Raw genomic sequence first — 24013 nt, forward strand, 5'->3', positions numbered from 1 at the left:
GAGGTTATTCCAGAGTTCTGTGGTTCTAAAGGGGAGGGATGTTCCTAGTTTTCCTATGCGGGATATACCTTTTGTAGAGGGGAATGATAGTTTCAGTTTTTGGGAGGATCTAGTGGAATTAGGGTTAGAGGAATTCCAGAAGAGTGGGATAACGGGAGGGAGGATGCCATGTAGGATCTTGAAGATCATGTAAGATCTCGCAGGGCATCCTTCCTCCTTTAATTCCCCTGTCTTGGAATTCTGTAAGATCTGACATTACCAGATCGACTCAGAAATTTAAATTGTCCTTTCCTACGCTGAAAGGCGTTACCTACATTGGCAAACTAGGGAAGTCTCTATTTTTCAAAATTACTGAGCCGGGGAATAATTTTCCTATTCATCTGTGCGATCTGGGCTCTTTCCAAACCATTTCGAAAACATCTGAAAACTTGGCTATTTTCAAAGTTGTAAATTCCGCTCCTCTCCATACTGTTCCAAATCCATATCATATCTGTTCTCCTTTCTAATTTTCTTGTTAACCGTACCGAGCTCTATTGTTATAGAGAAGATCCGGTATATAAGCCTAAGGTTTGGTTTAGTTTAGTTTAGAGTGGCATCTAGCAATGTTTAAGTTGAAGCGCCCTCTGATGTCTAACGATGGTACCCGAGAAGTAGCCATAATTAGGGGAGGAAACGCTGGCATAGTAACGGGGAGGGAACGGGTGGTCTGCCCTGGGCACGGTCTTTGTAAAGAGCGCAGGGACCCATCCTCCTCTCCACCCCCTCTGCTGCGCCTGTGTGACCCTTCCCTCGGACCTCTTTCGCTTTTCCTGCGCGAGCAGCGTTACGAACTCGCCGCCCACATCGGTGTAGCCTCTTTCTGACGTCAATTCCGGGCCCCGTACCTAGAAAGTGACGTCAGAGGGATAGCTGACACGACATGGGCAGCAACTTCTTGCCGTGGCCCTCGCCTGGAAAATTAAAAAGGTGTGGGGGAAGGGAAGGGTGCTACAAACGCGGCAGGGGAGGACGGGAAGGAGCAGGGGGGCGGAGAAGAGGATTTGAGAGGTGCCACTTACTCTCGCTACGCCACTGGGTAGAGAGTAGGCATGGTGAACTCAGGTGTCGCTCGGTGTTTGAGGTAGGCACTGGTAAATTAGGCCCGATAAAACCTGGTCTAATGCACCTGCACCTACCTCCATGGTGCCTGGCAATGCCTAGATACCACTAGGTGTGAGCGGTGCCTAGCAATTGATTGAAAACTACGTGGAGTGGCGCTTACAATATAGGCGCACTTAGGTGCTGTTTAGAGAATTGGGCCCAAAGGGTTCATTTTTATCCCCTAATTATTCCCCTATTGGAAACACCCGTGGAACCCACCAAGACACTACAAGTTACACTCACAGCATACATACACAGACCCACTCGCTCAAACATCAATCAAAAAAAAAAAACAAAAAAATTGTGGAGAAAAAGCCTCAGTTCGACTTCAGCTGGCAAAAAAACTCCACTTAAAGACCATAAGCAAGTGAGGTCCAAAATGTGTCATTCAAAACAGCAGTGAGAGACGACACATTTGTAGCTCTCGTAGGAACCACCACAAAAATATTTTTAAGCACGCCAAAAATTCAAAGCATTCAGAGATGTCAGCACAGTGTACAACACACATCCAAGCCTCGAAGACAGTCAATGGTAAGCAGGATAAATACAAAACTTAGCTGCATAAGGTGTCCAAGCTGTCTTCCAAGCACCCAAACTTTGCCAGCCCGCTCAGCCCCGCAGCCACTCATGACCGACAGGGAAATCACCATCTCGCTGAGCTGCGTCAGGGGACAATTCTAGCCTACTACACCAGCGACCGATGAGGCTTTCCAGGTGCTCAAACTGCACCCGTCCAAACCACGTGAAGGCTCAGGCGTGGGATTACTCCGCAACGGACATCTTCAAAAAGGAGTCCAAGCTCCGCCCCCATCTCAATCGGACCAATCCAGCGTCAGCTTCAACCAAAGAACGCTGCCCACTCAATCCGGGCATTCAGCCCAGCTGGGTGAACGGTGCGAAGATTGTAGATCCACCTCTGTTCCCTCTGATGTAGCTGACGTCTCCAGTCGCCACGCCCCACTGAACAGGGGAGATGTTCGATCACCACACAGCGCAGCGGTTCATAGACAACGGCGTGAAAGACAAAGGTGCGCCCAGACAATTGAGCGCAGCACGGAGGTGCGCGCCGCTCAAAATTACTGTTTTTAGGGGCTCCAACGGGGGGTTTTGTTGGGGAAACCCCCCCCACTTTACTTAATAGACATCGCACCGGCGTTATGGGGGGTTTGGGGGTTGTAATCCTCCACATTTTATTGTAAACTTAACTTTTTCCCTAAAATGTGGAGGGTTACAACCCCCCAAACCCCCCATAACGCCGGCGCGATGTCTATTAAGTAAAGTGGGGGGGGTTTCCCCAACAAAAACCCCCGTCGGAGCCCCTAAAAACAGTAATTTTGAGCGGTGCGCGCCTCCGCGCTGTGCTCAATTGTCTGGGCACGCCTTTGTCTTTCGCGCCGTTGTCTATGAACCCTCAATGGCAGCGCCAACACTTTTTTTAAATTTAACTTTTCATCTGACCCGCTGACGTCCAGCCCGCATTTGTCTGAGCTCCGTTGTCCGCACGCTTTCATCTATGTACCGTGGAATCTGTTCTGGGGGATATATTAAACAACTTTAATCATTTCGTATTTGAAAAAAAAAGCTACCTGGTTGAAAGAGACACAATTAAAGCTAAGTGATAACAAATCAGCTCTCCTGTTCATTGGTAGCCATGCTCCAGAACAAAATTATTAGTGATTTCTTTGTGGTCTTCATACACCAGTTACTACCCATAGCTCTGTAATTATTTACAAAATCTAGGATTCTAGGGAGAGGGAAAAATGAAGTATTGATGCCCCTGTAATAAACTCTGGTGAGACCTTGTTTAGAATATTATGTACGATTCTGGAGGCCGCACCTTCAAAAAGATATAAACAGGATGGAGTCGATACAGAGTAAGGCTACTAAAATGGTGATGGTCTAGGCTTCAATGCTAAAAAATGCAAGGTAATGCACCTGGGTAAGAGAAACCCGCTTAGAACTTATGTACTAAATGGTGAGACCTTGGTTAGGACCACGGCGGAACGCGACCTAGGGGTGATCATTAGTGAGGACATGAAGGTTGCCAATCAAGTGGAGAAGGCTTCCTCCAGGGCAAGACAAATGATGGGTTGTATCCGTAGAGGTTTTGTCAGCAGGAGACCTGAAGTCATGATGCCGTTATACAGATCCATGGTGAGGCCTCACTTGGAGTACTGTGTTCAGTTCTGGAGACCACACTACCGTAAGGATATGCTGAGGATCGAGTCGGTTCAGCTAATGGCCACCAGGATGGTCTTGGGGCTCAAGGATCTCACGTATGAAGAAAGACTAAAAAAATTGCGGCTGTACTCACTTGAGGAATGAAGAGAGAGGGGAGACATGATTGAAACGTTTAAGTACATCACGGGACGTATCGAGTCGGAAGATGATATCTTCTGTCTCATGGGACCCTCGACCACCAGAGGGCATCCGCTGAAAATCAGGGGAGGGAAGTTTCATAGCGACTCCAGAAAGTACTTCTTCACCGAAAGAGTGGTGGATCATTGGAACAGACTCCCACTGCAGGTGATTGAGGCCAGCAGCGTGACGGATTTTAAGAGAAAATGGGATACTCACGTGGGATCTTTAAGGGAGTGAATTCAGGGGAGGGGATACTTGGAATGGGCAGACTTGGTGGGCTATAGCCCTTTTCTGCTGCCATTTTCTATGTTTCTATTTCTTAAGATGTAAGGGGACAGACTCAAAAGATCTTAATATGTGTACTTTGGAGGAAAGGCAGGAGAGGGGAGATATGATAGGGATGTCTAAATACCTAAATAGTATAAATACACAAGAGTCAAATCTCTTTCTTTTAAAAAGGAAGCTCTGAAGTGAGAAGGCGTAGGATGAAATTAAAGGTGATAGATTCAGGAGTAATTTAAGGAATTACTTTCTTACTGAAAGGGTGGTAGATGTGTGGAATAATTTCCTGGCAGAGGTGATGGAGACTAAGACTGTCTGAATTCAAGAAAACTTGGGATAGGCACGTGCAATCTCTTAGGGAGAGGAGGAGATAGTGGATGCTGTGGATGGGCAGACTGGCTGGGCCATTTGGCCTTTTTCTCCCATCATGTTTCTATGTTTCTAAGTAGCCTATCCTGATATATAGATAAGACACAAAGGTGGAAAGTTAAGTCATTGAATATGTGAGTAAAGTTATTCAGACAAGTGCATTTAATTCCATGAGTAGAGCCTCATGGGGGTAATGCTATCAATATGCATTTACACCTAAGAAGCCAGGGTGCTGGAATGGACTGGAAAATGTTATGAATGCCTCATTCTATATCTGTTTTGGCCTCTGTATGCCGGAGAAAAGTAGAACCATAGTTGCACTAGCTGCATAGAGCAGAAGAAAATATTTCAACCCATAGTGGTCCAAAGAAGTCAGACATCTTCCTGTGTTGTCCCATAGAAGATCGAAGGGGGAGTGGCATGCAGTTGGCCATCCATTAGGTGGGTACAGAGGAGGAAGACTACAGCAGAGGGCTGATATCATCAGATTAACAAAGGGTAAGGAAAATGCAGAATACTGGAGTCAAGGAGGTGAAGGAAGGTAGTTGATAATACGGGGGAAGGCAGAGGGGGGAAGGAAGCTTATCCAGTAAACTTTGCCACGATCCCTTAATGATGTTCCTGATAATGATGCAGTATTTGGACCAACACCATTCCAGTCTAAATGGTAGATGCCAAAGCCCTTCAAAACTCAAGATGTTTGTGGGCTAGAATAATGTTCCATATTAGACAAGTTTCTAGGGTGAGGTAGTCTTAATATAAAAAAGGGATTGACAAAATTGGACCGGTATTTCAACTCCATCTACCAAACAGTGTGCATGAAAACACGTTGAGAATCATCGGGACAATACAATCTCATACACCACGCCACTCTGTTTGCAATTGAACTTGTCTCTTGGCCAGCTTGCATAAAACACATAGGTGGGATCCATTTGTATATATTGTGGCTTATATCATGGCCAAGATCAATTACGTTACAGTAATGGAATGTGTCTAAACTGACTGATAGTTTTCAGTTACAAAATAGTAAGCATGACTTGCTTGCATTAAGTAGTATAATCTGGCAATTGTCATAGGAAAAGTTCCATTAAGATTGCCAGATACTGTGAATTGTAATTGAGTGCAATTTAGATGCTAATATTCCTTCCTGCATAACATTATGATTGAACGACTGGAGGAATATAGCAGCTTCACTTTAGAATACCTTAATTGACCATAACCAGGCTTTGAGTCAAACTGGGATCACCTTGTGCTGTGCTGGATCTTGAGATTACAAGCAGTGCAGATATTTTTAGCAAAATAGGTTTGGGTATAGATCCAGTTACGCATTTTTTTTATTTTTTTAAGATTGCCACTAGTTTTAGACTGGAGGCTTGTGAACTTTCGTGACATTGTGAAAGCTTTCATGAAACCCACCAAAGATCTGACAGGCCAAAACAGTATCTTCAGATTTCTTCTGGGCATGGAGAGGTGATAGAGATAATTCCATGCAATTGTGTCTTTGAAGGTAGTTTGTCATGCTTTAGAGTCTTGGGTATTTTGCTGCTCATTCTGGAAGTGGCGCTTGCTGCAGCAGATGCTTACAAAATGGGGGCCTCCTGCGTGTCAGTCAGTGACAGGCGCTGTTTCCAGAATCGCGGCTTGATAGGACCCTAGGTGCTGGAAATAGAAACATAGAAACATTAATCTAATCTAATCTAAACCTTAGGTTTGTATACCGCGTCATCTCTACATTCGCAAAGCTCGACACGGTTAACAAGGGTTAGGGTAGAAAGGAACTCCAGTTTAGTGTCATTTGCAAATTTAATCACCTCACTCGTCGTTCCAATTTCCAGATCATTCATAAATAAGTTAAATAGTACCGGTCCCAGTACAGACCCCTGAGGCAATCCACTGTTTACTCACCTCCATTGAGAAAAATGACCATTTAACCTACCAATAACCAATTCCTAATCCGCAACTAAACTTTGCCACCTATCCCATGACACTTTAATTTTCTCAGGAGCTTCTTGTGAGGAACTTTATCAAAAGCTTTCTGAAAATCTAGATACACTATATCAACTGGCTCAGCTTTATCCACATGTTTATTCACACCTTCAAGGAAGTCAAGCAGATTGGTGAGGCAAGATCTCCCTCAGCTGAACCCATGCTGACTCTGTCTCATTAAATCATGTTTGTCTACGTGTTCCACAATTTTATTTTTTATAATTGTTTCTACCATTTTGCCTGGCACTGAAGTGAAGCTTACAGGTCTGTAATTTCCAGGATTTCCCCTGTAGTCCTTTTTAAAAATCGGCGTAACATTGACCACCCTCCAATCTTCAGGTACTACAGACGATTTTAGCAACAAGTTACAGATCAATAACAGCAGGTCATCAATTTCATGTTTGAGTTCTTTTAGTGCCTTGGGATGTATACCATCCGGTCCTGGTGATTTATCACTTTATAACTTGTCGATTTGGCTTAGTACATCTTCCAGATTCACCAAGATTTCTTTCAGTTCCTCCGCAACATCACCCTTGAAAACCATTTCCAGTTCAGGTAGATCTCTTACATCTTCTTTCGTAAAAAACTGAAGCAAAGAATTCATTCATCTTTTCGCTATGGCCTTATCCTCCCTGAGCACTCCTTTTGCTCCTTGATCATCCAACAGTCCCACAGATTCCTTCATAGGTTTTCTGCTTCTGATGTACGTTAAAAAATTGCTATGAATTTTTGCCTCTTTTGCAAGTTTCTCTTCATATTCTTTCTTAGCTGTCTTTATCAATGCTTTGCATCTAACTGGCCAATGCTTGTGTTTCTTCTTATTTTCCTCATTTGGATCCTTTTTCCATTCTTCCTCAGTCTTCTGGGCTTTGTCTATTTATTTCCCTAGTGTGTTCATCCTATCGTGTAGCTGATAGGGGTGAGGAGGAGGGGGGCTAGCCAACTGTCTCCTCTACGTTGTTCTATTGGCTGAAGTAGTCTGTGAAGAGGATGGTCTTTATCCTTTTCTTGAAGTTTACGGTATCCTTTTCTAGTTTTAGTTCCTTCCTTACCAACTGCTGGAACAGTTCTCCAAGAACTATTAAAGACATGTTATTATACTGTAACCCAGTTATTAATAACTAGGTCTTATTGCATAATACAGGACCTGTTCTAATATAGCATGAGTTAATGGTAAAAAAAATAAAATGTCTTAATGGTAGTCTACATTGCAACTTCTGGATGAATGCTAGGTTGAAAACAAGATATTTGACCCTTACTACTAGTTAGCGCCTTAAAAGCTGCCGCCAATCACGTGTCAATTACGCGGCAGTGCCAGGTACAGAATTGCATTGCTGGCAAAGGTATAGGCCGGACACGTAGGCTAGGGTTTTCCTAGCCTACATTTCCGGTGCCTACCTGTGATGTGAATCGTGCCTATGGAGGCGCTTTCGGCTATCTAACGCCACTTCTGGCGTTAGCCACGCCCACAGTGCTGTTCTGCGGCCTAAGGTGCCTCTGTAAGCATGATTCTGGGGCCGATTTTTTTAGGCACCAGCAGCCGCCTTAAAACACAGTTAAAAATGCCATTTGAACTGCATTTTTAACTGAGTTTGGGCGCCTACTGACACCTAAAAGATCGGCGCTGGTTCGAGAAGCCGGGCCAAAAGGACCATACTCTATAGTAGAGCAGCAAATGTAGGCTCCATATTATGGCCTTTTTCCTTGATGCAGCTTTTTTAAGCTACTGTATATACTCGAATATAAACCGGGACTCCCATTTTTGGGCCAATTTTTTGGGCCCTAAAATCCCAATGCCCCCTCCCAGAATTTTTAAGGTCGTCGCCGCCAGGTTCTGCCCCCCTCCTCCTCCTCCCTGCCCTATCCTCATACCTCTGCCGATCCCTGGTGGAGGTGCAGCGGGCAGGAGCAAGCTTTCTGAACTCCTGCCCCCGCTGCTAACCGGCTGCGCAGATCCAGTTTCTTCAACTGAGCGGCACGAGAAGCAGCCAGAATTTGCAGGAGCCAGTAAGGAAGCCGCTCAGTGCTGGGAAGCAGTGCCAAATCACGCTGCTGCTCATACCGCTCAGCTGAAGAAACTGGATCTGCGCAGCCGGTTATCAGCGGGGCAGGAGTTTGAAAAGCTTGCTCCTGCCTGCTGCACCTCCACCAGGGATTGTCAGAGGTATGAGAATAGGGCAGGGAGGGGGGAGACAAAGGGCAGAGCCTGGGAGGGAGGGTGCAGAGTCTGACAGGGGAAGGAAGGGTGCTGGGTGCAGAGCCTGATAGGGGATAGAAGGAAGGGGGCTGGGTGCAGAGCCTGACAGGGCAGGGCATTTGAATATTAAGCCACCCGGCTTATATTCGAGTCAACCATTATTTTTTATTATTATTGGGTTTTTTTTTCCTTTGGGGGGGGGTCTCGACTTATATTCGGATCAACTTATATTCAAGTATATACGGTAATCGCTGGCCACCATCAGTGGGACCATTCATTTCTAAGTTTGCTACAGCCATTCATAACAGATAAGTTCACTGTTTTGTTTTGTGAAACTTTTTTTTTTTGACACCTTATTTTTTTGTGAAAAGATTTGAAAGAATTTTCTACTAGTGAAGTGATAAGTCTTCCATTAAGTCTTCAATTGACCTACACTGGGAATCTGAAGTTTTTTTCCTTCATTTAAAGAAAGAATTTACGAAAGTCGTAATATTCTATATATAACCATTTGTTTTGTGATCTGCAAAGAAGATTGTGCTATTTGCTTTCCAGTTTGCTCCAACTATTTCTAATATCAGGAGTTCTTTTTTTTCTCCAAAATCTATAAACTCAGTCTGATAAACTCTGCCTGGAAAATTAAGAACTCAGTTTAGGATTGGATTAAATCAGTTTTCCAGGCCATCTCTTAACAAGCATATAAAGCAGGCTGGTTTAACCCCACAGCTGTGCTTGAGAGCGTTTCGTATGCACACAATGGCATGTTTGTGCAGAGAGAGACAAATAGGAATCGAACGATGCACGGTTTACATACTGTGCCTCTGAAGAATATATCCTTCTGATGGGTGAAAATTGGAGGAAGCAAACAGTGCAATCAGCCTCCGGGGAGGACAGACTTCTGCCCCCGCGAATGCCATGGCATCCATGACACGGCTTATTCGGGGAAAAGAGGAGAATTTGCTCTCTCACAAACCATTTATTGCTCTTGCTGTGGTTCAATTTAGCAAGCTAACTATACCATAAGGAGCCATTTTCTCCGCTGTGTCAACAAGTGTCGATAAGAACATCAATAATTCTTTGAATCCTCCACACAACACTGGATTATCACATCAGCAAACCTGCTCTCAATAGCACACGTCAAACCCCCCTGCTTTGCTGGGAATTGCGGCCAAGATCTAGTCAAGGATAAAAGCATTTGCCACTGTGCGGCTGCAGGAATGCCTGCCTGCAGCCTTCCCTAAGTATGAATTACAGAAAGACACGGTTGCATCTTCCAGAATATTAGCACCCTGTTGAACACCAAGCTACACACGTACAGCTTCTGACCCCACTCCCATATACCTCTAATTATTTCTGACAGGCAGATCATGATAAAATCACAGAATGCTGTAACCCATTTTCCTGAGCTTTAAAAACCCTGCAATCTTCTTGACGTGTTACCTCGGCCAGTGTCTGGTCTCTTTGTTTTGCTCTTGTCAACGGGCTGTGGCATTCTGATATCATCTCATCCAAAGGGTCAGAATTCTCCCATGGGGAGTATCGAAGGCATTGCAGTCACAATGAACTTTCTGCACTCTCATTTGTTAATCTGAGGGGGCCTTAGTCTTGAAATAAACCACAAAGGTGGTTTGTGGTATACAGCAATAGCCTCGAGTTTCAAGTTTCAAGTTTATTCATATATTTGATTAAACGCTTATCCTAGGATACTAAGCGTTGTACCATGATAATAAAAACTTTTATAGACAAACAAATAAGTCAGACAGTTTTCTTACTTAACTATTAAGACCTTAGTGGTCCAGTGGGAGGGGAGGGAGGGGAGAACTACATTATTTATCGCCTCGCTATGTTGTATGGTTTAGGTCTGCATACAGAACTCTTTTTTCCCCTTCCGGGCTGACATTCTGACACAGTGGATAGAAAACCACAGCTCTTAATATGATTTTCTGGGTACCTTTCCCTGTGTGACCTAAAGCAGTGCTTGTCGATCTTATTGTGGTACAAATAAAATTGTGTGGCACCCCCAGAAAGGCAGAATAATGATGTACCTATAGAGAGCCCACCTAAGTCATCACCCCAAATGTAGGTTTTGCAATTCCAACTGGGGCTGTGACCCTCTGAGTTCTTAAGTGAGTCACTCAAACATCTTATGTTCATGCTTAGATGAGTCACTTTTCCATCGTGGCTCATGTCCCATTTTACCCTCCACATCTCAGCCCTCACTTTGAAGACAATGGGTGAACACCTTGTTTGATACTGATTCTTCCAAACGATCCAGTTCTGATAATTCCCCTACTTTTGATAATCAAGCAGAATTTTTTTGGTGAAAATTCTGTAATTTGAGATCAACATCAATGGGCTCAGATAATGATCATCTAATGACTCTTATTTCACCATCGAAAGAAGGTCTAATGGTTGACATGTACTGGAAAGATTGGTTGACATGTACAGCGAAAGATTAGAGAAACTGGGCCTCTTCTCCCTCAAACAGAGGAGATTGAAAGGGGACATGATCGAAACATTTAAGGTACTGAAGGAGATAGATTTAGTAGATAAGGACAGGTTGTTCACCCTCTCCAAGGTAGGGAGAATGAGAGGGCACTCTCTAAAGTTGAAAGGGGATAGATTCTGTACAAACCTAAGGAAGTTCTTCACCCAGAGAGTGGTGGAAAACTGGAACGCTCTTCTGGAGTCTGTTGTAGGAGAAAACACTCTCCAGGGATTCAAGACAAAGTTGGACGTTCCTGCTAAACTCAAACTTACACAGGTGAGGCTGGACTCATTTAGAGCATGGTCTTTGACCTGGAGGCCACTGCATGAGCGGACTGCTGGGCACAATGGACCACTGGTCTGACCCAAAGGCAGCAATTCTTATGTTCTTATGAACCATTTTAACGTTCCAGATTGGCATCAATTTTCTATGCTTTATCTAAATATGTAAAATCCAATTGCTTATTAGACAATTATCCACTTCTCCTTTCTCCTTCAAGTGGATTACTTTATTGCTGAGTAATGGCACGTTTCCTGAGGAGCTTGGCCATATTCTTATCGTTCCCATTATTAAAAACTCTAAGGAGTCTATCTCTTCTATAGTTAACTATAGACCTATCGCTAACATTCCTTGCTTTGTTAAATTGATGGAAAAGATGGTTAACATTGGTCTGGTAAACTTCTTGGAGAAATTTAATATTTTACATGATTATCAAGCTGGTTTCCGCTCCGGCTTTAGCACTGAAACAATTCTTGCTTCTATGACTGATTATCTTTTTTGCCTATTTAGTCTGGGCAAAAGTGCATTAATTTTACAGCTTGACTTGAGCAGTGCTTTTGATTTAATCAATCATGACATCCTGCTCAAATGTGTGGATTCGATTGAATTATCAGGGAATGTATTGACTTGGTTTCAGGGTTTCCTAAAGAAAAGATCATATCAGGTGTATAATGAAGGTAACTATTCTCATCTTTGGACCAATTCATGTGGAGTTCCTCAGGGTTCACCACTGTCGCCTACATCTACTTTTAACATCTACTTAGCCTCATTGAGAAACCTGATATCCACTTTAAATTTGAAATTCTATATTTATGCAGATGATATAACTATAGATATTCCCATACCTATACTTTCTGCTGAAATTGAGAATTACATCTCATTCATACTTAGTCAGGTTGAACAATGGACAATTGATTTCAAATTAAAAATTAATTCTGAAAAGACAAAAGTATTTTGGGCTGGTCCAAATGAAAAAAAATCAAAGATACCGTACTGTGATTGAATGGACAGGATTATGCTATAAATGCTTCTATTAAAATACTTGGACTCACTTTGGATCGCCATCTAACTTTTAAAGAGCACATTGACTCATTGGTCAAAAGATGGGGTTTTTTGTATTGTGGAGGCTGCATACTATCAAAATACAGTAAAACCTTGGATTGCAAGTAACTTGGTTTGCAAGTGTTTTGCAAGACAAGCAAAACATTTGACTAAATTTTAACTTGATATCCAAGCAATGTTTTGCAATACGAGTACATACAGTATACACGTGTCGCATCATCATAACTGAGCCAATGGTTCTCTCTCTCAGACGCTGCGGGAGTGCAGTGACTTTTCTAAATAAGCGAGGTCTTGCAATACGAGTACATACAGTATACACGCGTCGCATCATCACAAGTGAACCGATGGTTTTTCTCTCTTTGAGGTCTTGCAATACGAGTATCTAATATAATAAAGCTCTAGCCGCGCATGCGCACTCCCACCTGCGTGCGCCGGTTTTCCGTGAGCTATAGGTCTCTTGCAGGTAGGAGTGCACATGCGCGCCTAGCTGTGCCAGTGGCCTGCCTGCAGAGACAGTGAACTTGCAGTGATGGTCTCTATTATAACTGACTCCGTGACTTTTCACTAAAGTTTGGTTATGGGTCTGAGCGTTCACCATAAAAGTATTTGGTTGTGTATTTATATGGAAATAAGGTGATTATTTTTTTGAACTGTTATATGGTTATCACCTTTGAAGAAACAAGGTCCCTTATATTTTATATAGAACCATAGAAACATGATGGCAGATAAAGACCAAATGGCCCATCTAGTCTGCCCATTCGCAGTAACCATTAGCTCTTCCTCTCCCTATTGGCTAAGGCTCTTAACATTTGCATCTCCTCTTCCTATAGGCTAAGGCTCTTTACACCTGCATTGTGATGTCATAGAACTTTATGGTTATAGAAACATAGAAACATGATGGCAGATAAAGGCCAAAAGGCCCATCTAGACTGCCCATCCGCAGTAACCATTATCCCTTTCTCTCTGTGAGAGATCCCAGGTGCCTATCCCAGGCCCTCTTGAATTCAGGCACAGTCTCCGTCTCCACCACCTCTTCCGGGAGATTGATCCATGCATCTACCATCCTTTCTGCAAAAAAAGTATTTCCTTAGATTACTCCAGAGCCTATCACCTCTTTAACTTCATCCTATGCCCTCTCATTGCAGTTTCCATTCAAATGAAAGAGACTCATGTGCATTTACTGTACATCTCGTAGGTATTTCAACGTCTCTGTCATATCCTACTCCCCCTTTTCCCTCTACTGTCATGTGATGCTTTAACACTACTTTTTACTTTCTTTTAATTGTAAGCTGCGTAGACATTTTGCGATAGCGGGAAATCAAAAAATGAAATAATAAACTTGGAAACTTAGGGGACTTTTTACTGAGGCGCACTAACCGATTTAGGGCACGCTAAAGATTAGCCCGCGCTAAATGCTAAGGCATCCATTATATTCTATGGGCGCCTTAGCATTTAACGCGTGCCTTAGTAAAAGGGCCCCTAACAATCCTTTCTTCACCCAAATCCCACGGCCGATCACGTCTCTGTACCCGGTGAGGAAAGTTACCCACCATTTTCTCTCCTTCGTTCAAAGAGGGTCAGATACAGAAGGGGAAGGGGTAAAACGCGGACCTCATGGACCTGACGGACCTGGCGGATCTAACACCGCACGTCCTTAACAATCTGAGATCCGTGCCACTTGTAGTTAGTTTCTGGCACTGACAGACCTCGATGACAATTTAGCGCTGATGGATCCGTCTCAGCATAGGGAGGGAAAATGTCACCGAGGTCTGTCAGAGCCGGAGACTAAACGTGGCGCGGCTACTTTGCTGGCAATAATTGAATGCTTATAGAGCCCGGACGGTTGAGCCGGGTCCCCGCCACTGGTATCTTTTGCAGGAGAGATTTTCTGCAAAAGTTCATTAAGGGGAATGGTTTTAGTCTCTGGCTCTGACATTTCAGCGCTGACGGATCCTAATACTTTTCCCTCCCTACGCTGAGACGGATCCGTCAGAGCTAAATTGTTGTCAGAGCCAGAAACTACAAGTGGCACGGACCTTAGATTTTTAAGGACGTGCGGTTTTAGATCCGCGAGGTCGGTCAGATTCATGTTTTATCTCTTCCCATACAGAAGTGCTAGCTTGAAAAATTACTTTGCTGAAGTGAAAAAAAAAAATCGTGTAGAAATAAAACCCCAGATAAGCCATGTAAGCATCGTAGAAAGGGTTCTGAGAAAAAGAGAGAGAGGCACAGTGTCACTGTTTTTTTCTCTCAGTATTATAAAGAGCTGGCTTTTAATAATCTCTCAGGCTGACAGGGAATAGGCCTAGAGCCATATACTGAGAATAGTGAGGGTGGGAAAAAGAAATCCCACACAGAACAGAGTAAAGAGGCGCACGCAGGCTGGTTATTAATCAGTTTACTTCAGCGAACCGACTCTTCTTATAAAAAATCTCCAAGGCTGTCTGGGTGAAAGTGTACAATCAGGTACCTAGAAGATAAAGCCCACACAGAACAGGAAAGAAAGTAGCATCATTTTGACACCCTCCTTTCAAGTTAGCCTCCAAGAGTCTTCCTAAGCTGCAATTAGTAAATAAGATATTCACTTCACTTTGATCTTCAAATTGAGGTGGTGCGGGAAAGCTGCACAGAGAGCGCAGTCTCCTTGCTCTCCTCCGTTCAGCGAGCGCGGCGAATCTGAGATCCTGAAGCAGCGGCCCTCGAAAAAAAATAAATTTGAAAGGACAAGACCAGCCGGGCCAACTTGATGCGGTGTCAGAGCTGTCATGTTTGTGCAGTTGGCTTTTGTCTGGGTGAATGGTAGCTCGCAGCATTTCATAAAAATTCTGCTTCCCTTTGTGTTTTCGTTCAGCTGATACCTAAGACCGAGCGTAATGAATTTGCGCTGTCATCAGCTATCGGAAGGAAGCTGTTCTGCTCCTCCACTAATTGCTCAATCAGTTATGCAAGTGCATCCAAATATATTTTGCTAGTGACACCAAAAATGTTAAAATAGGCTTTTCTTTGCGAGGATTATTTTCCTGAAAGGCTGTTAGTGGATCTCTTGTTTCTGTGTTTCCATAACATAAAGTTCTATGACATCACAGTAAAGAGCCATAAGAAATTGCCGCTGCTGGGTCGGACCAGTGGTCCATCGTGCCCAGCAGTCCGCTCACGCTGCGGCCCTCTGGTCAAAGACCAGTGCCCTGACTGAGACTAGCCTTATCAGCGTATGTCCTTGTTCAGTAGGAACTTGTCTAACTTTGTCTTGAATCCCTGGAGGGTGTTTTCCCCTATAACAGCCTCCGGAAGAGTGTTCCAATTTTCCACCACTCTCTGGGTGAAGAAGAACTTCCTTACATTTGTACAAAATCTATCCCCTTTTAACTTTAGAGAGTGCCCTCTTGTTCTCTCCACCTTGAACATAAGAATTGCCACTGCTGGGTCAGACCAGTGGTCCATCGTGCCCGCGGTGGCCCCCGGATCAAATACAAGTGCCCTAACTGAGACCAGCCTTACCTGCAGGAACTTGTCTAACTTTGTCTTGAATCCCTGGAGGGTGTTTTCCCCTATAACCGCCTCCAGAAGAGCATTCCAGTTTTCCACCACTCTCTGGGTGAAGAAGAACTTCCTTACGTTTGTACGGAATCTATCCCCTTTCAACTTTAGAGAGTGCCCTCTTGTTCTCTCCACCTTGAACATAAGAATTGCCACTGCTGGGTCAGACCAGTGGTCCATCGTGCCCGCGGTGGCCCCCGGATCAAATACAAGTGCCCTAACTGAGACCAGCCTTACCTGCAGGAACTTGTCTAACTTTGTCTTGAATCCCTGGAGGGTGTTTTCCCCTATAACCGCCTCCAGAAGAGCATTCCAGTTTTCCACCACTCTCTGGGTGAAGAAGAACTTCCTTACGTTTGTACGGAATCTATCCCCTTTCAACTTTAGAGAGTGCCCTCTCGTTCTCTCTACCTTGGAGAGGGTGAACAACCTGTCCTTATCTACTGTGAGCCTGCCGGTGCCGGGCTTTGCAACTGGCCACCGACCAGGGCTCAGCAACGACCGATCTTGACGTGCCTTCAAAGGATGTTGAAGGTCCTGCTGGTGTGAGCCTGCCGGTGCCGGGTTTTGCAAATGGCTACTGACCCAGGCTCAGCAACGACCGATCTTAACGTGCCTTCAAAAGAAGTTGAAGGTCCTGCTGGGTCTTATAAGTATAATAAAGAAAAAAATGTCAGGAACAATAAAGTTTTTCACCAAACTTGAGTCCAACTTTATTTCCTAAGTAGCCAGCTGCTACAGTTCAGGCTTTGAATTCAAAGCAGGAACAGAAAATCTGGGCTTCCAAAACATAGCCCACACCTTTCTTGCAGGTAAGTGTCCAAATGGTTATATTGTAGCACTGCCCTATCAGTCCCACAGTAAAAAGGGCAAAATAAGGCTACAAGAAATACCCAGTCTTTATACTGGTCATGCACTATGCTTCTTCAACACTTTTAGAACGTTGGCTGGTAACAGGCCTGCCCCAGCCAACTTAGCAAGCAGCTGGTGGGGGAGGGGAGTGAAAGGATTAGGTCCCAATTACTGCCCCACACTCTCTCTCATTAGCAAGTCAGATGCATCTGGGGACAATATCTTAGAGACAACAGACTCCTATTATCTCCCAAACATGTCCGCTTTGTTGAATGTTCTGCAATCCTTTTTATATCATTTTACATGATTCAGTGTTGTCAGCAGATGACGTAAATACAAACCATATTCTAAGGCTTCTTACAAATACAGCTATGAAAACAATTGCATTCACTTCACAACATGATAAGAAAACACATCTCTCAAACATAAAATGGCCTTGTAGTATATCTGCAAAAGAAGGCAAACAGTGTCTGGATTTATAGCTTCAAATAGAGAATGACACGGTGGCGGTTTACCCGCGGCCACCGCATTTTAGCCGCGGGTCACCCGCCGAAAACGGGGAAGAAAACTAGCAGTCGCTGCGGCGACGGGGACAAGGCCATTCACCGCCCGCGGGGCGGTGAATGGTCTTGTCCCCCGCAGTGAGGCATGAAGGATCGCGCGGTCCCCGCAGCTCACACCCGCCCGCCCAATCGATTCCAGTGTCCAGCCAGCTCTCTCCCCTCTCCTCACCCCAGTCCGCAGATCCTCCTCCTCGGCGACCCGCACGCTACCAGAGAGCCGCGCACACCCGCCGCTGCTCAGCCTCGATCTTCTGCTCTGACGCAACCGGAAACAGGAAGTTGCAGCAGAGCAGAAGATCGAACACTGAGCAGCCGCGCGTGTGCGGCTCCCTGGGAAAGCGCGCAGGTTGCCGAAAAAGAAAACCCACAAACCAAGGTGAGGAGAAGGGAGAGAGCCGGCCAAACACCAGGATCGACCGGGCAGGCAGGTAGTGGCCGCGGGGACCGTGCGATCGCTAGTGTTCCCGGCTCAAATTGGAAGGAGGGAGTGAAAGGAAAAAGGCTTATATGGCTGCAGCGGGGACGGTGACGGGGCGGTGAATGGGATGGCAGTGGCGGTGACGGGGCGGTGAAAGGGATGGCGGTGACGGTGACGGGGCGGTGAAGGGATCGGCGGTGATGGGGCGGTGCAGAGGATGGTGGGCCGGTGACGGGGCGGTGACGGGGACAGATTTTTTCCCCGTGTCATTCTCTAGCTTCAAACACAGCCTAAGGAAAACTACAAGATACATGATACGTGTCCCTTCAGGGAGTAGCTGAATCCACTATATTTAAAGCTTGCCAAAATTAGCCCCACAATCCCAACCCCAGGATCTTCAGTGGATTCTCCCCACTACTACCCTTTTCATACGACAGCAACAGAGTCCCATCCAAACAGAAAAAGGTCAAAGTAAAAAAATGCAAACACACACTTCCTTCAATGTCCCACAAATAAGGCGCCAAGTTCAGCAGTGAGCCTTACACTGCTCACGCTGCCTGCACTAGACTTGTGCTTCCAAACAGCTCAAAAGCTGCCTGCCTGGTTCGGAACTTCCTCTCCAACGTCAGAATTGATGTCGGGGAGCGGAATGCTGGTCGGTCCGACGCTTCTGCAGGGAGAGCTTGGGACGGCGGTGGGGGACGTCGGGGAGAGGAAGGCTGATCAGCCCAGTAGATTGGGACGGCAACAAGAGACTATCAAGGAGCCCGAGATGGGCTCTGAGATCGACTTGCGTTGCCTTCCCGGTCGATCGTGATTGACGTATTGGGCACCCCTGGTTTGCATGAATTTATTCTGTCCAGGGAGCTCACAATCTATCTAATGTACCCAGGGCAAACGGGGGCACAAGGAGCAGTGTGGGTTTGAACCCACAACCTCTGAGTGCTGAGGCTGTAGCTTTAACCACACTCTCCCCACATATATAGTAGCATGTATTTGCAAGGATGATGCACACATGAATGGAGTTTAGATGGGCTCGTGCATAACTTATAGAACACTATAAATTATATACATATCTGTAAAATTTAGGTGAGATTAACAACGCTGCAAGAGATATTATTAAATTTATCCATGTTGTTTGTCATGCATTTACCTTAGTAACATAGTAGATGACGGCATATAAAGGCCCATCCAGTCTGCCCAACCTGATTCAATTTAAATTTTTTTTCTTCTTAGCTATTTCTGGACAAGAATCCAAAGCTCTGTCCTGTACTTGTAGTAAACGTTTTTTCACCGGGTTAACCGAACGAGAAGGCATGCTCCCCAGCACTTATCCCCTCTTTTGCTACGGTGCGCTAAGCTTTTCAGCACGCGGGAAATATTAGCTCACGCTAAACACAAGCTAAATGCTAACGCGTGCATATTATCCTATGGACGCGTTAGCCGTTAGCGCCTGTGTTGATTTACTGCACGCTAAACGCGCGCTAAAACACTTAGCGCACCTTAGTAAAAGAGAGCCCTTAATGTAGAAGCTTTCCATTGATGGGTCTTACCCCTTCTTTTAATAAACCCGATAGCGTGAGCCGACACTTTAAATGCTCCGAAGCCCATAGGGATTGAATAGGCGTTGACGCATTTGCAGTGCGGCCCTCGCTCCCGTGGCACAGTAAAAAGAGGCCTTAGTTTTTGCAACTAAAGCGTGTTTTTTTTTTTTTGTATATATCTTTATTCGCAATTGCAAAGGGCATACAGATAAAAATGTGCATCTGTTTAGAAACATAGAAAAAAGCGGCAGAAAAGGGCTATAGCCCACCAAGTCTGCCCATTCCAAGTATCCCCTCCCTTGAATTTACTCCCTTAAAGATCCCAAGTGAGTATCCCATTTTCTCTTAAAATCCGTCACGCTGCTGGCCTTTATCACCTGGAGTGGGAGTCTGTTCCAATGATCCACCACTCTTTCGGTGAAGACGTACTTCCTGGAGTTGCCATGAAACTTCCCTCCCCTGATTTTCAGCGGATGCCCTCTGGTGGTCGAGGGTCCCATGAGCCAGAAGATATCATCTTCTGACTCGATGCGTCCCGTGATGTACTTATACGTTTCAATCATATCTCCCCGTTTCGCTCTATAATTTCCTCCTTCATCTGGCGTCATAAGCGAGCACGGATTAGCTATGCCACTTTGGCTCCGGATACATCTCGGGGCGGTTTGAATCTTCCTTTTACAATGTGGCAGCTCTGTTTCGGTTCATCCACGAGGGTTGGTCGGGCTGTTATAAATTTGCCCCCAAAGGGTTGGGTGGAAGCTTGGTGTGCTCCCCATTCGGTTTTAAAGCGTGTTAACTGAAAATGTCTATAGCACTTTCACAGAAGTGCCCCGTAGATTCCTTGCAACTTCACCAGACCGCGAGACTTCCTACATGTAATTTATAAATGAGATATTCATTTGACTTTGATTTGCTAAAGAAATGCTTCCGGAAGTCGAAGCGATGTGGGGAAGCCGCAGAGATCGGTCTTCTCGCTCTCCATTCAGCAACCTCGGCAAATCTGAGGTCGCTTTTATTGAAAATTGTAGTTGCAGCATTTAAAAAAAAAAATTAAAACGAAGACCAGCCAAGCACACTTGATCTAGTGTCATGGCTGTCATGTTCACAGGGCTGTTTTTGGATAGGAAAATGTTAGCTTTGAATATTTTGGAAATATTCTGCTACCCCTTGCGCTTTCATTCAGCTGATACCTAGGACAGAGGGTAATGCATTTGCACCGTCATCAGCTCTGCTGTTCCGGTAATTGTTTAATCCGTTCTGCAAATGCACACGACACTTGGCTAATGACAGTCGAAAGTCAAAATATGCCGATTTGTGGACTTTATAAACCTTTATCAACCTTTGATTCGTTTTCTCTTCTTTCAGTCATTTCTGTGTGGAGTGTAACTTTGTCTTGGTTCAAGTTTGTCTTAGATGGAAAATGATAAACATAAATAAATATTTTTTAAAAACAAAAATGCGGTTCGATTGTGTTGGGTATTTTTATCACATATATAGTTTGAGAAGGTTTACACGCATTATAAGGTTATGCATGTGGATGAATAAGCTAGAAGAGACCCTTATTTATATAAGTACATTTGAACCAGGCATAAATTTGAAGGGGATATGTTTGAGGTGTGGTTTGACACACTTAAAAAGTATACAGGCAGTTCACGGGTTAAGAATGAATTACGTTTTTAAAGCTGTTCTTAAGTCGGATTTGTATGTAACTCAGAACTTGTAGATTTTAAGGTTCTTCCTGCTTCCCTCTGCTCCCAGCTGTCAAAAGGGCCAACCAGTGTTCCTGGTCCCTACCAGGGTTCCCTCTAAAGTACATCATGCACAACCACACACTGTTCTTAATGTGGCCATGTGTCATTCCTGAATCTGCTTCAGGAGACGTATAGGAGTCTAGGCCACTGGAAATAGAGCTGCAACTGCGTTCTTAAGTACGAGTCGTACTTAAGTCAGGCGTCTGTAACTCAGGGACTGGCTGTACTCGACTCACATAAGAGTTGCCATACTGGGACAGTCCGAAGGTCCCTCATGCCCAGTATCCTGTTTCCAAAAGTAGCTAACCTAGGTCACGAGTGCCTAGCAGAAGCCCAACATTCCAGAGCTGAGATTGTGATGTCATAATGCCTCATTCCCTAAGAGCCAACCTCATCAGTGATGTCACAATGGCTTGATTATTCCTATACAGGCAGTCCCCAGGTTAAGAACGAGTTATGTTTTTAAAGCTGTTCTCAAATCAGATTTGAATGTAACTCAGAACTTGTAGATTTTAAGGTTCTTCCTGCTTCCCTCTGCTCCCAGCTGTCAAAAGGGCCAATCAGTGTTCCTGGTCCCTACCAGTGGTCCCTCTAAGGTACAGCATGCACAACCACACACTGTTTTCAATGCGTCATTCCTGAATCTGCTGCAGGTGAAGTGTAGGAGTCTAGGCCACTGGAAATACTGCTCAGTGAAATCACTTGAAGCTGAGACTGCGAGTTGTACTTAAGTCGGGCGTCTGTAACTCGGGGACTGCCTGTACTTGACTCACATAAGAATTTAAGAGTTGCCATACTGGGACAGACTGAAGGCCCCTCAAGCCCAGTATCCTGTTTCCAACAGTGGCCAACCCAGGACACATGTGCCTGGCAAGATCCTAAAGAGTAGCAACATTCTAGAACTGATATTGTGATGTCATAATGCCTCATTCCACCAATGCCTAAGAGCCAGTCTCAGCAGTGATGTCACAATGGCATGATTATTCCTATACAGGCAGTCCCCAGGTTAAGAATGAATTACGTTTTGAAAGCTGTTCTTAAGTGGGATTTGTATAACTCAGAATTTAAGATTCTTGCTGCTTACTTCTGCTCCCAGCTGACAAAATGGCCAACCGTCCCCCAGTGTTCCCTCTAAGGTACATCATGCACAACCACACACTGTTCTTAATGTGGCCATGCGTCATTCCTGATACTGCTGCAGGAGAAGCATAGGAGTCTATGTCACTGGACGGTGACGGGACAAAAGCGCGACAACTGGCGCCGGTGTCTTTCCTTCTCTCCGGCCCTCTTCCCTGCTGGCGCCCCCTACTGACATCTCAGGGCCCATCCGGAGGGCCTCTGCACATGTGCGGACGTCAACGTGATGATGTCATGCATATACGTGATGTCATCACGGCGACATCCGCGCACTTCTGGGTGCCTCAAGCCGCGGCCACTACCTTTAGCGTGCCCCGGCTCGAGAAAGTTTGAGAGACACTGATCTAAGCAGTAGACTGGGTTTTATTTGTTTGTTAGACTAAGATCTTTGGGGTTTGTATTTGTCTTTTACTGATGTAATATTTTTTTTCTCATAACTTGTTTATATTGTAAACTGCTTAATACCTGGTTGGCAACAGCGGTGTACAGTGGTACCTCGGAATATGAACTCCCCAGAACTCGAACACTTTGGAATCTGAAGTCTGCTTTGGAATCCGAACGCCCTGCACATTGTATGTGTGTGTTTCTGCCCCAGAATCTGAATGCTGCTTTGGAATATTTCTTAATATTTTACCTTAAAATTTATTAATATTTTACCTTAAAATTTGAGTTTGTGGGACCCAGAAACGGATTAATCCAGTTTCCATTATTTTCAATGGGAAAAATTTTCTTGAAACTCGAACGCTTTGGAATCCAAACTTTTTCTGTAGTAAATTTTGCCCCAGAATCCGAACTCTGCTTTGGAATATTTCTTAATATTTTACCTTAAAATTTGAGTTTGTGGGACCCAGAAACGGATTAATCCAGTTTCTATTATTTTCAATGGGAAAAATTTTCTTGAAACTCGAACGCTTTGGAATCCGAACTTTTTCTGTAGTAAATTTTGCCCCAGAATCCGAACTCTGCTTTGGAATATTTCTTAATATTTTACCTTAAAATTTGTTAATATTTTACCTTAAAATTTGAGTTTGTGGGACCCAGGAACGGATTAATCCAGTTTCTATTATTTTCAATGTGAAAAATTCTCTTGGAACTCGAACGCTTTGGAACTCCTATGAGCGTCGGGAGCAGCGCGGGCCATTCAGCGCGGCTCTCTGCGTTAAAAACCGCTAGCGCGGTTTCGTAGAAGAGGGGGTAAATCTCAATCAATAGAAAACTACATTGTAGCTGAATTTCAGAAACCAGTTGTCCTGCAAAGCTCAAATTTAATCATGTATATGAAATGATATTAGCTATCATTTAACACATACATAAGAGAATCATAGAATGCCATTACCCCAGACCACTTAAAAACCATCCAGTGCACTCTTTGTGATTGCAACCCCAGTTCAAGAGAGAGAAAAAAATGTGCCAAATAATCTTAGGAAGACTGACATTGATGTAATCAGTTGATTAAAGGCAGTGGAGGCTGCTTCTCCGGTGGAGAAAAAAAAGCTGGAGGTTACCAAAATGTTTTGACAAGAGATAAAAGATAGGAAGGTGAAAGATTCCTTAAAGAACTATTATGGTAATGAACTTAAGAACATCAAATAAATATATGACTTTGTTTAGTTAGCATAATAGTTCTTTTACGGAAGCTTAGGTCTCTATATATAGCTCCTTCAGTCCTTGCTGTCATCTCAAGAGTTTGCACCTGAGGTGTCTGCTCACCTCATCTATTAGAACCACAAAGAAAAAAAATATTCTCAGGTTTCTTCTGAACCATTCTCCCTAAAACCTTATATCAGTACTTTTTTTTTGTAAATCTGAATTCATTCTAAAGCCAAAAATAAGTGCAACATATTATACAATCATTTACACTTTAACAGCACTTAAATTCACTTAGAATTATATTCTAAGACAAATACATATATCATCCCCCCTTCTACTTATCCCCAAAAAAATTTTTACAAAAATTTTTCCACCCACCCTGGACATGTAGTATCAAAAGGGGAAAATCAACAATCACTCCTTACAGAATTTTGTCAGTGGCTCCCAAATATCCATAAAC

Source organism: Geotrypetes seraphini, chromosome 1 (assembly GCF_902459505.1).
Source record: "Geotrypetes seraphini chromosome 1, aGeoSer1.1, whole genome shotgun sequence".
In the NCBI taxonomy this organism is placed as follows: domain Eukaryota; kingdom Metazoa; phylum Chordata; class Amphibia; order Gymnophiona; family Dermophiidae; genus Geotrypetes; species Geotrypetes seraphini.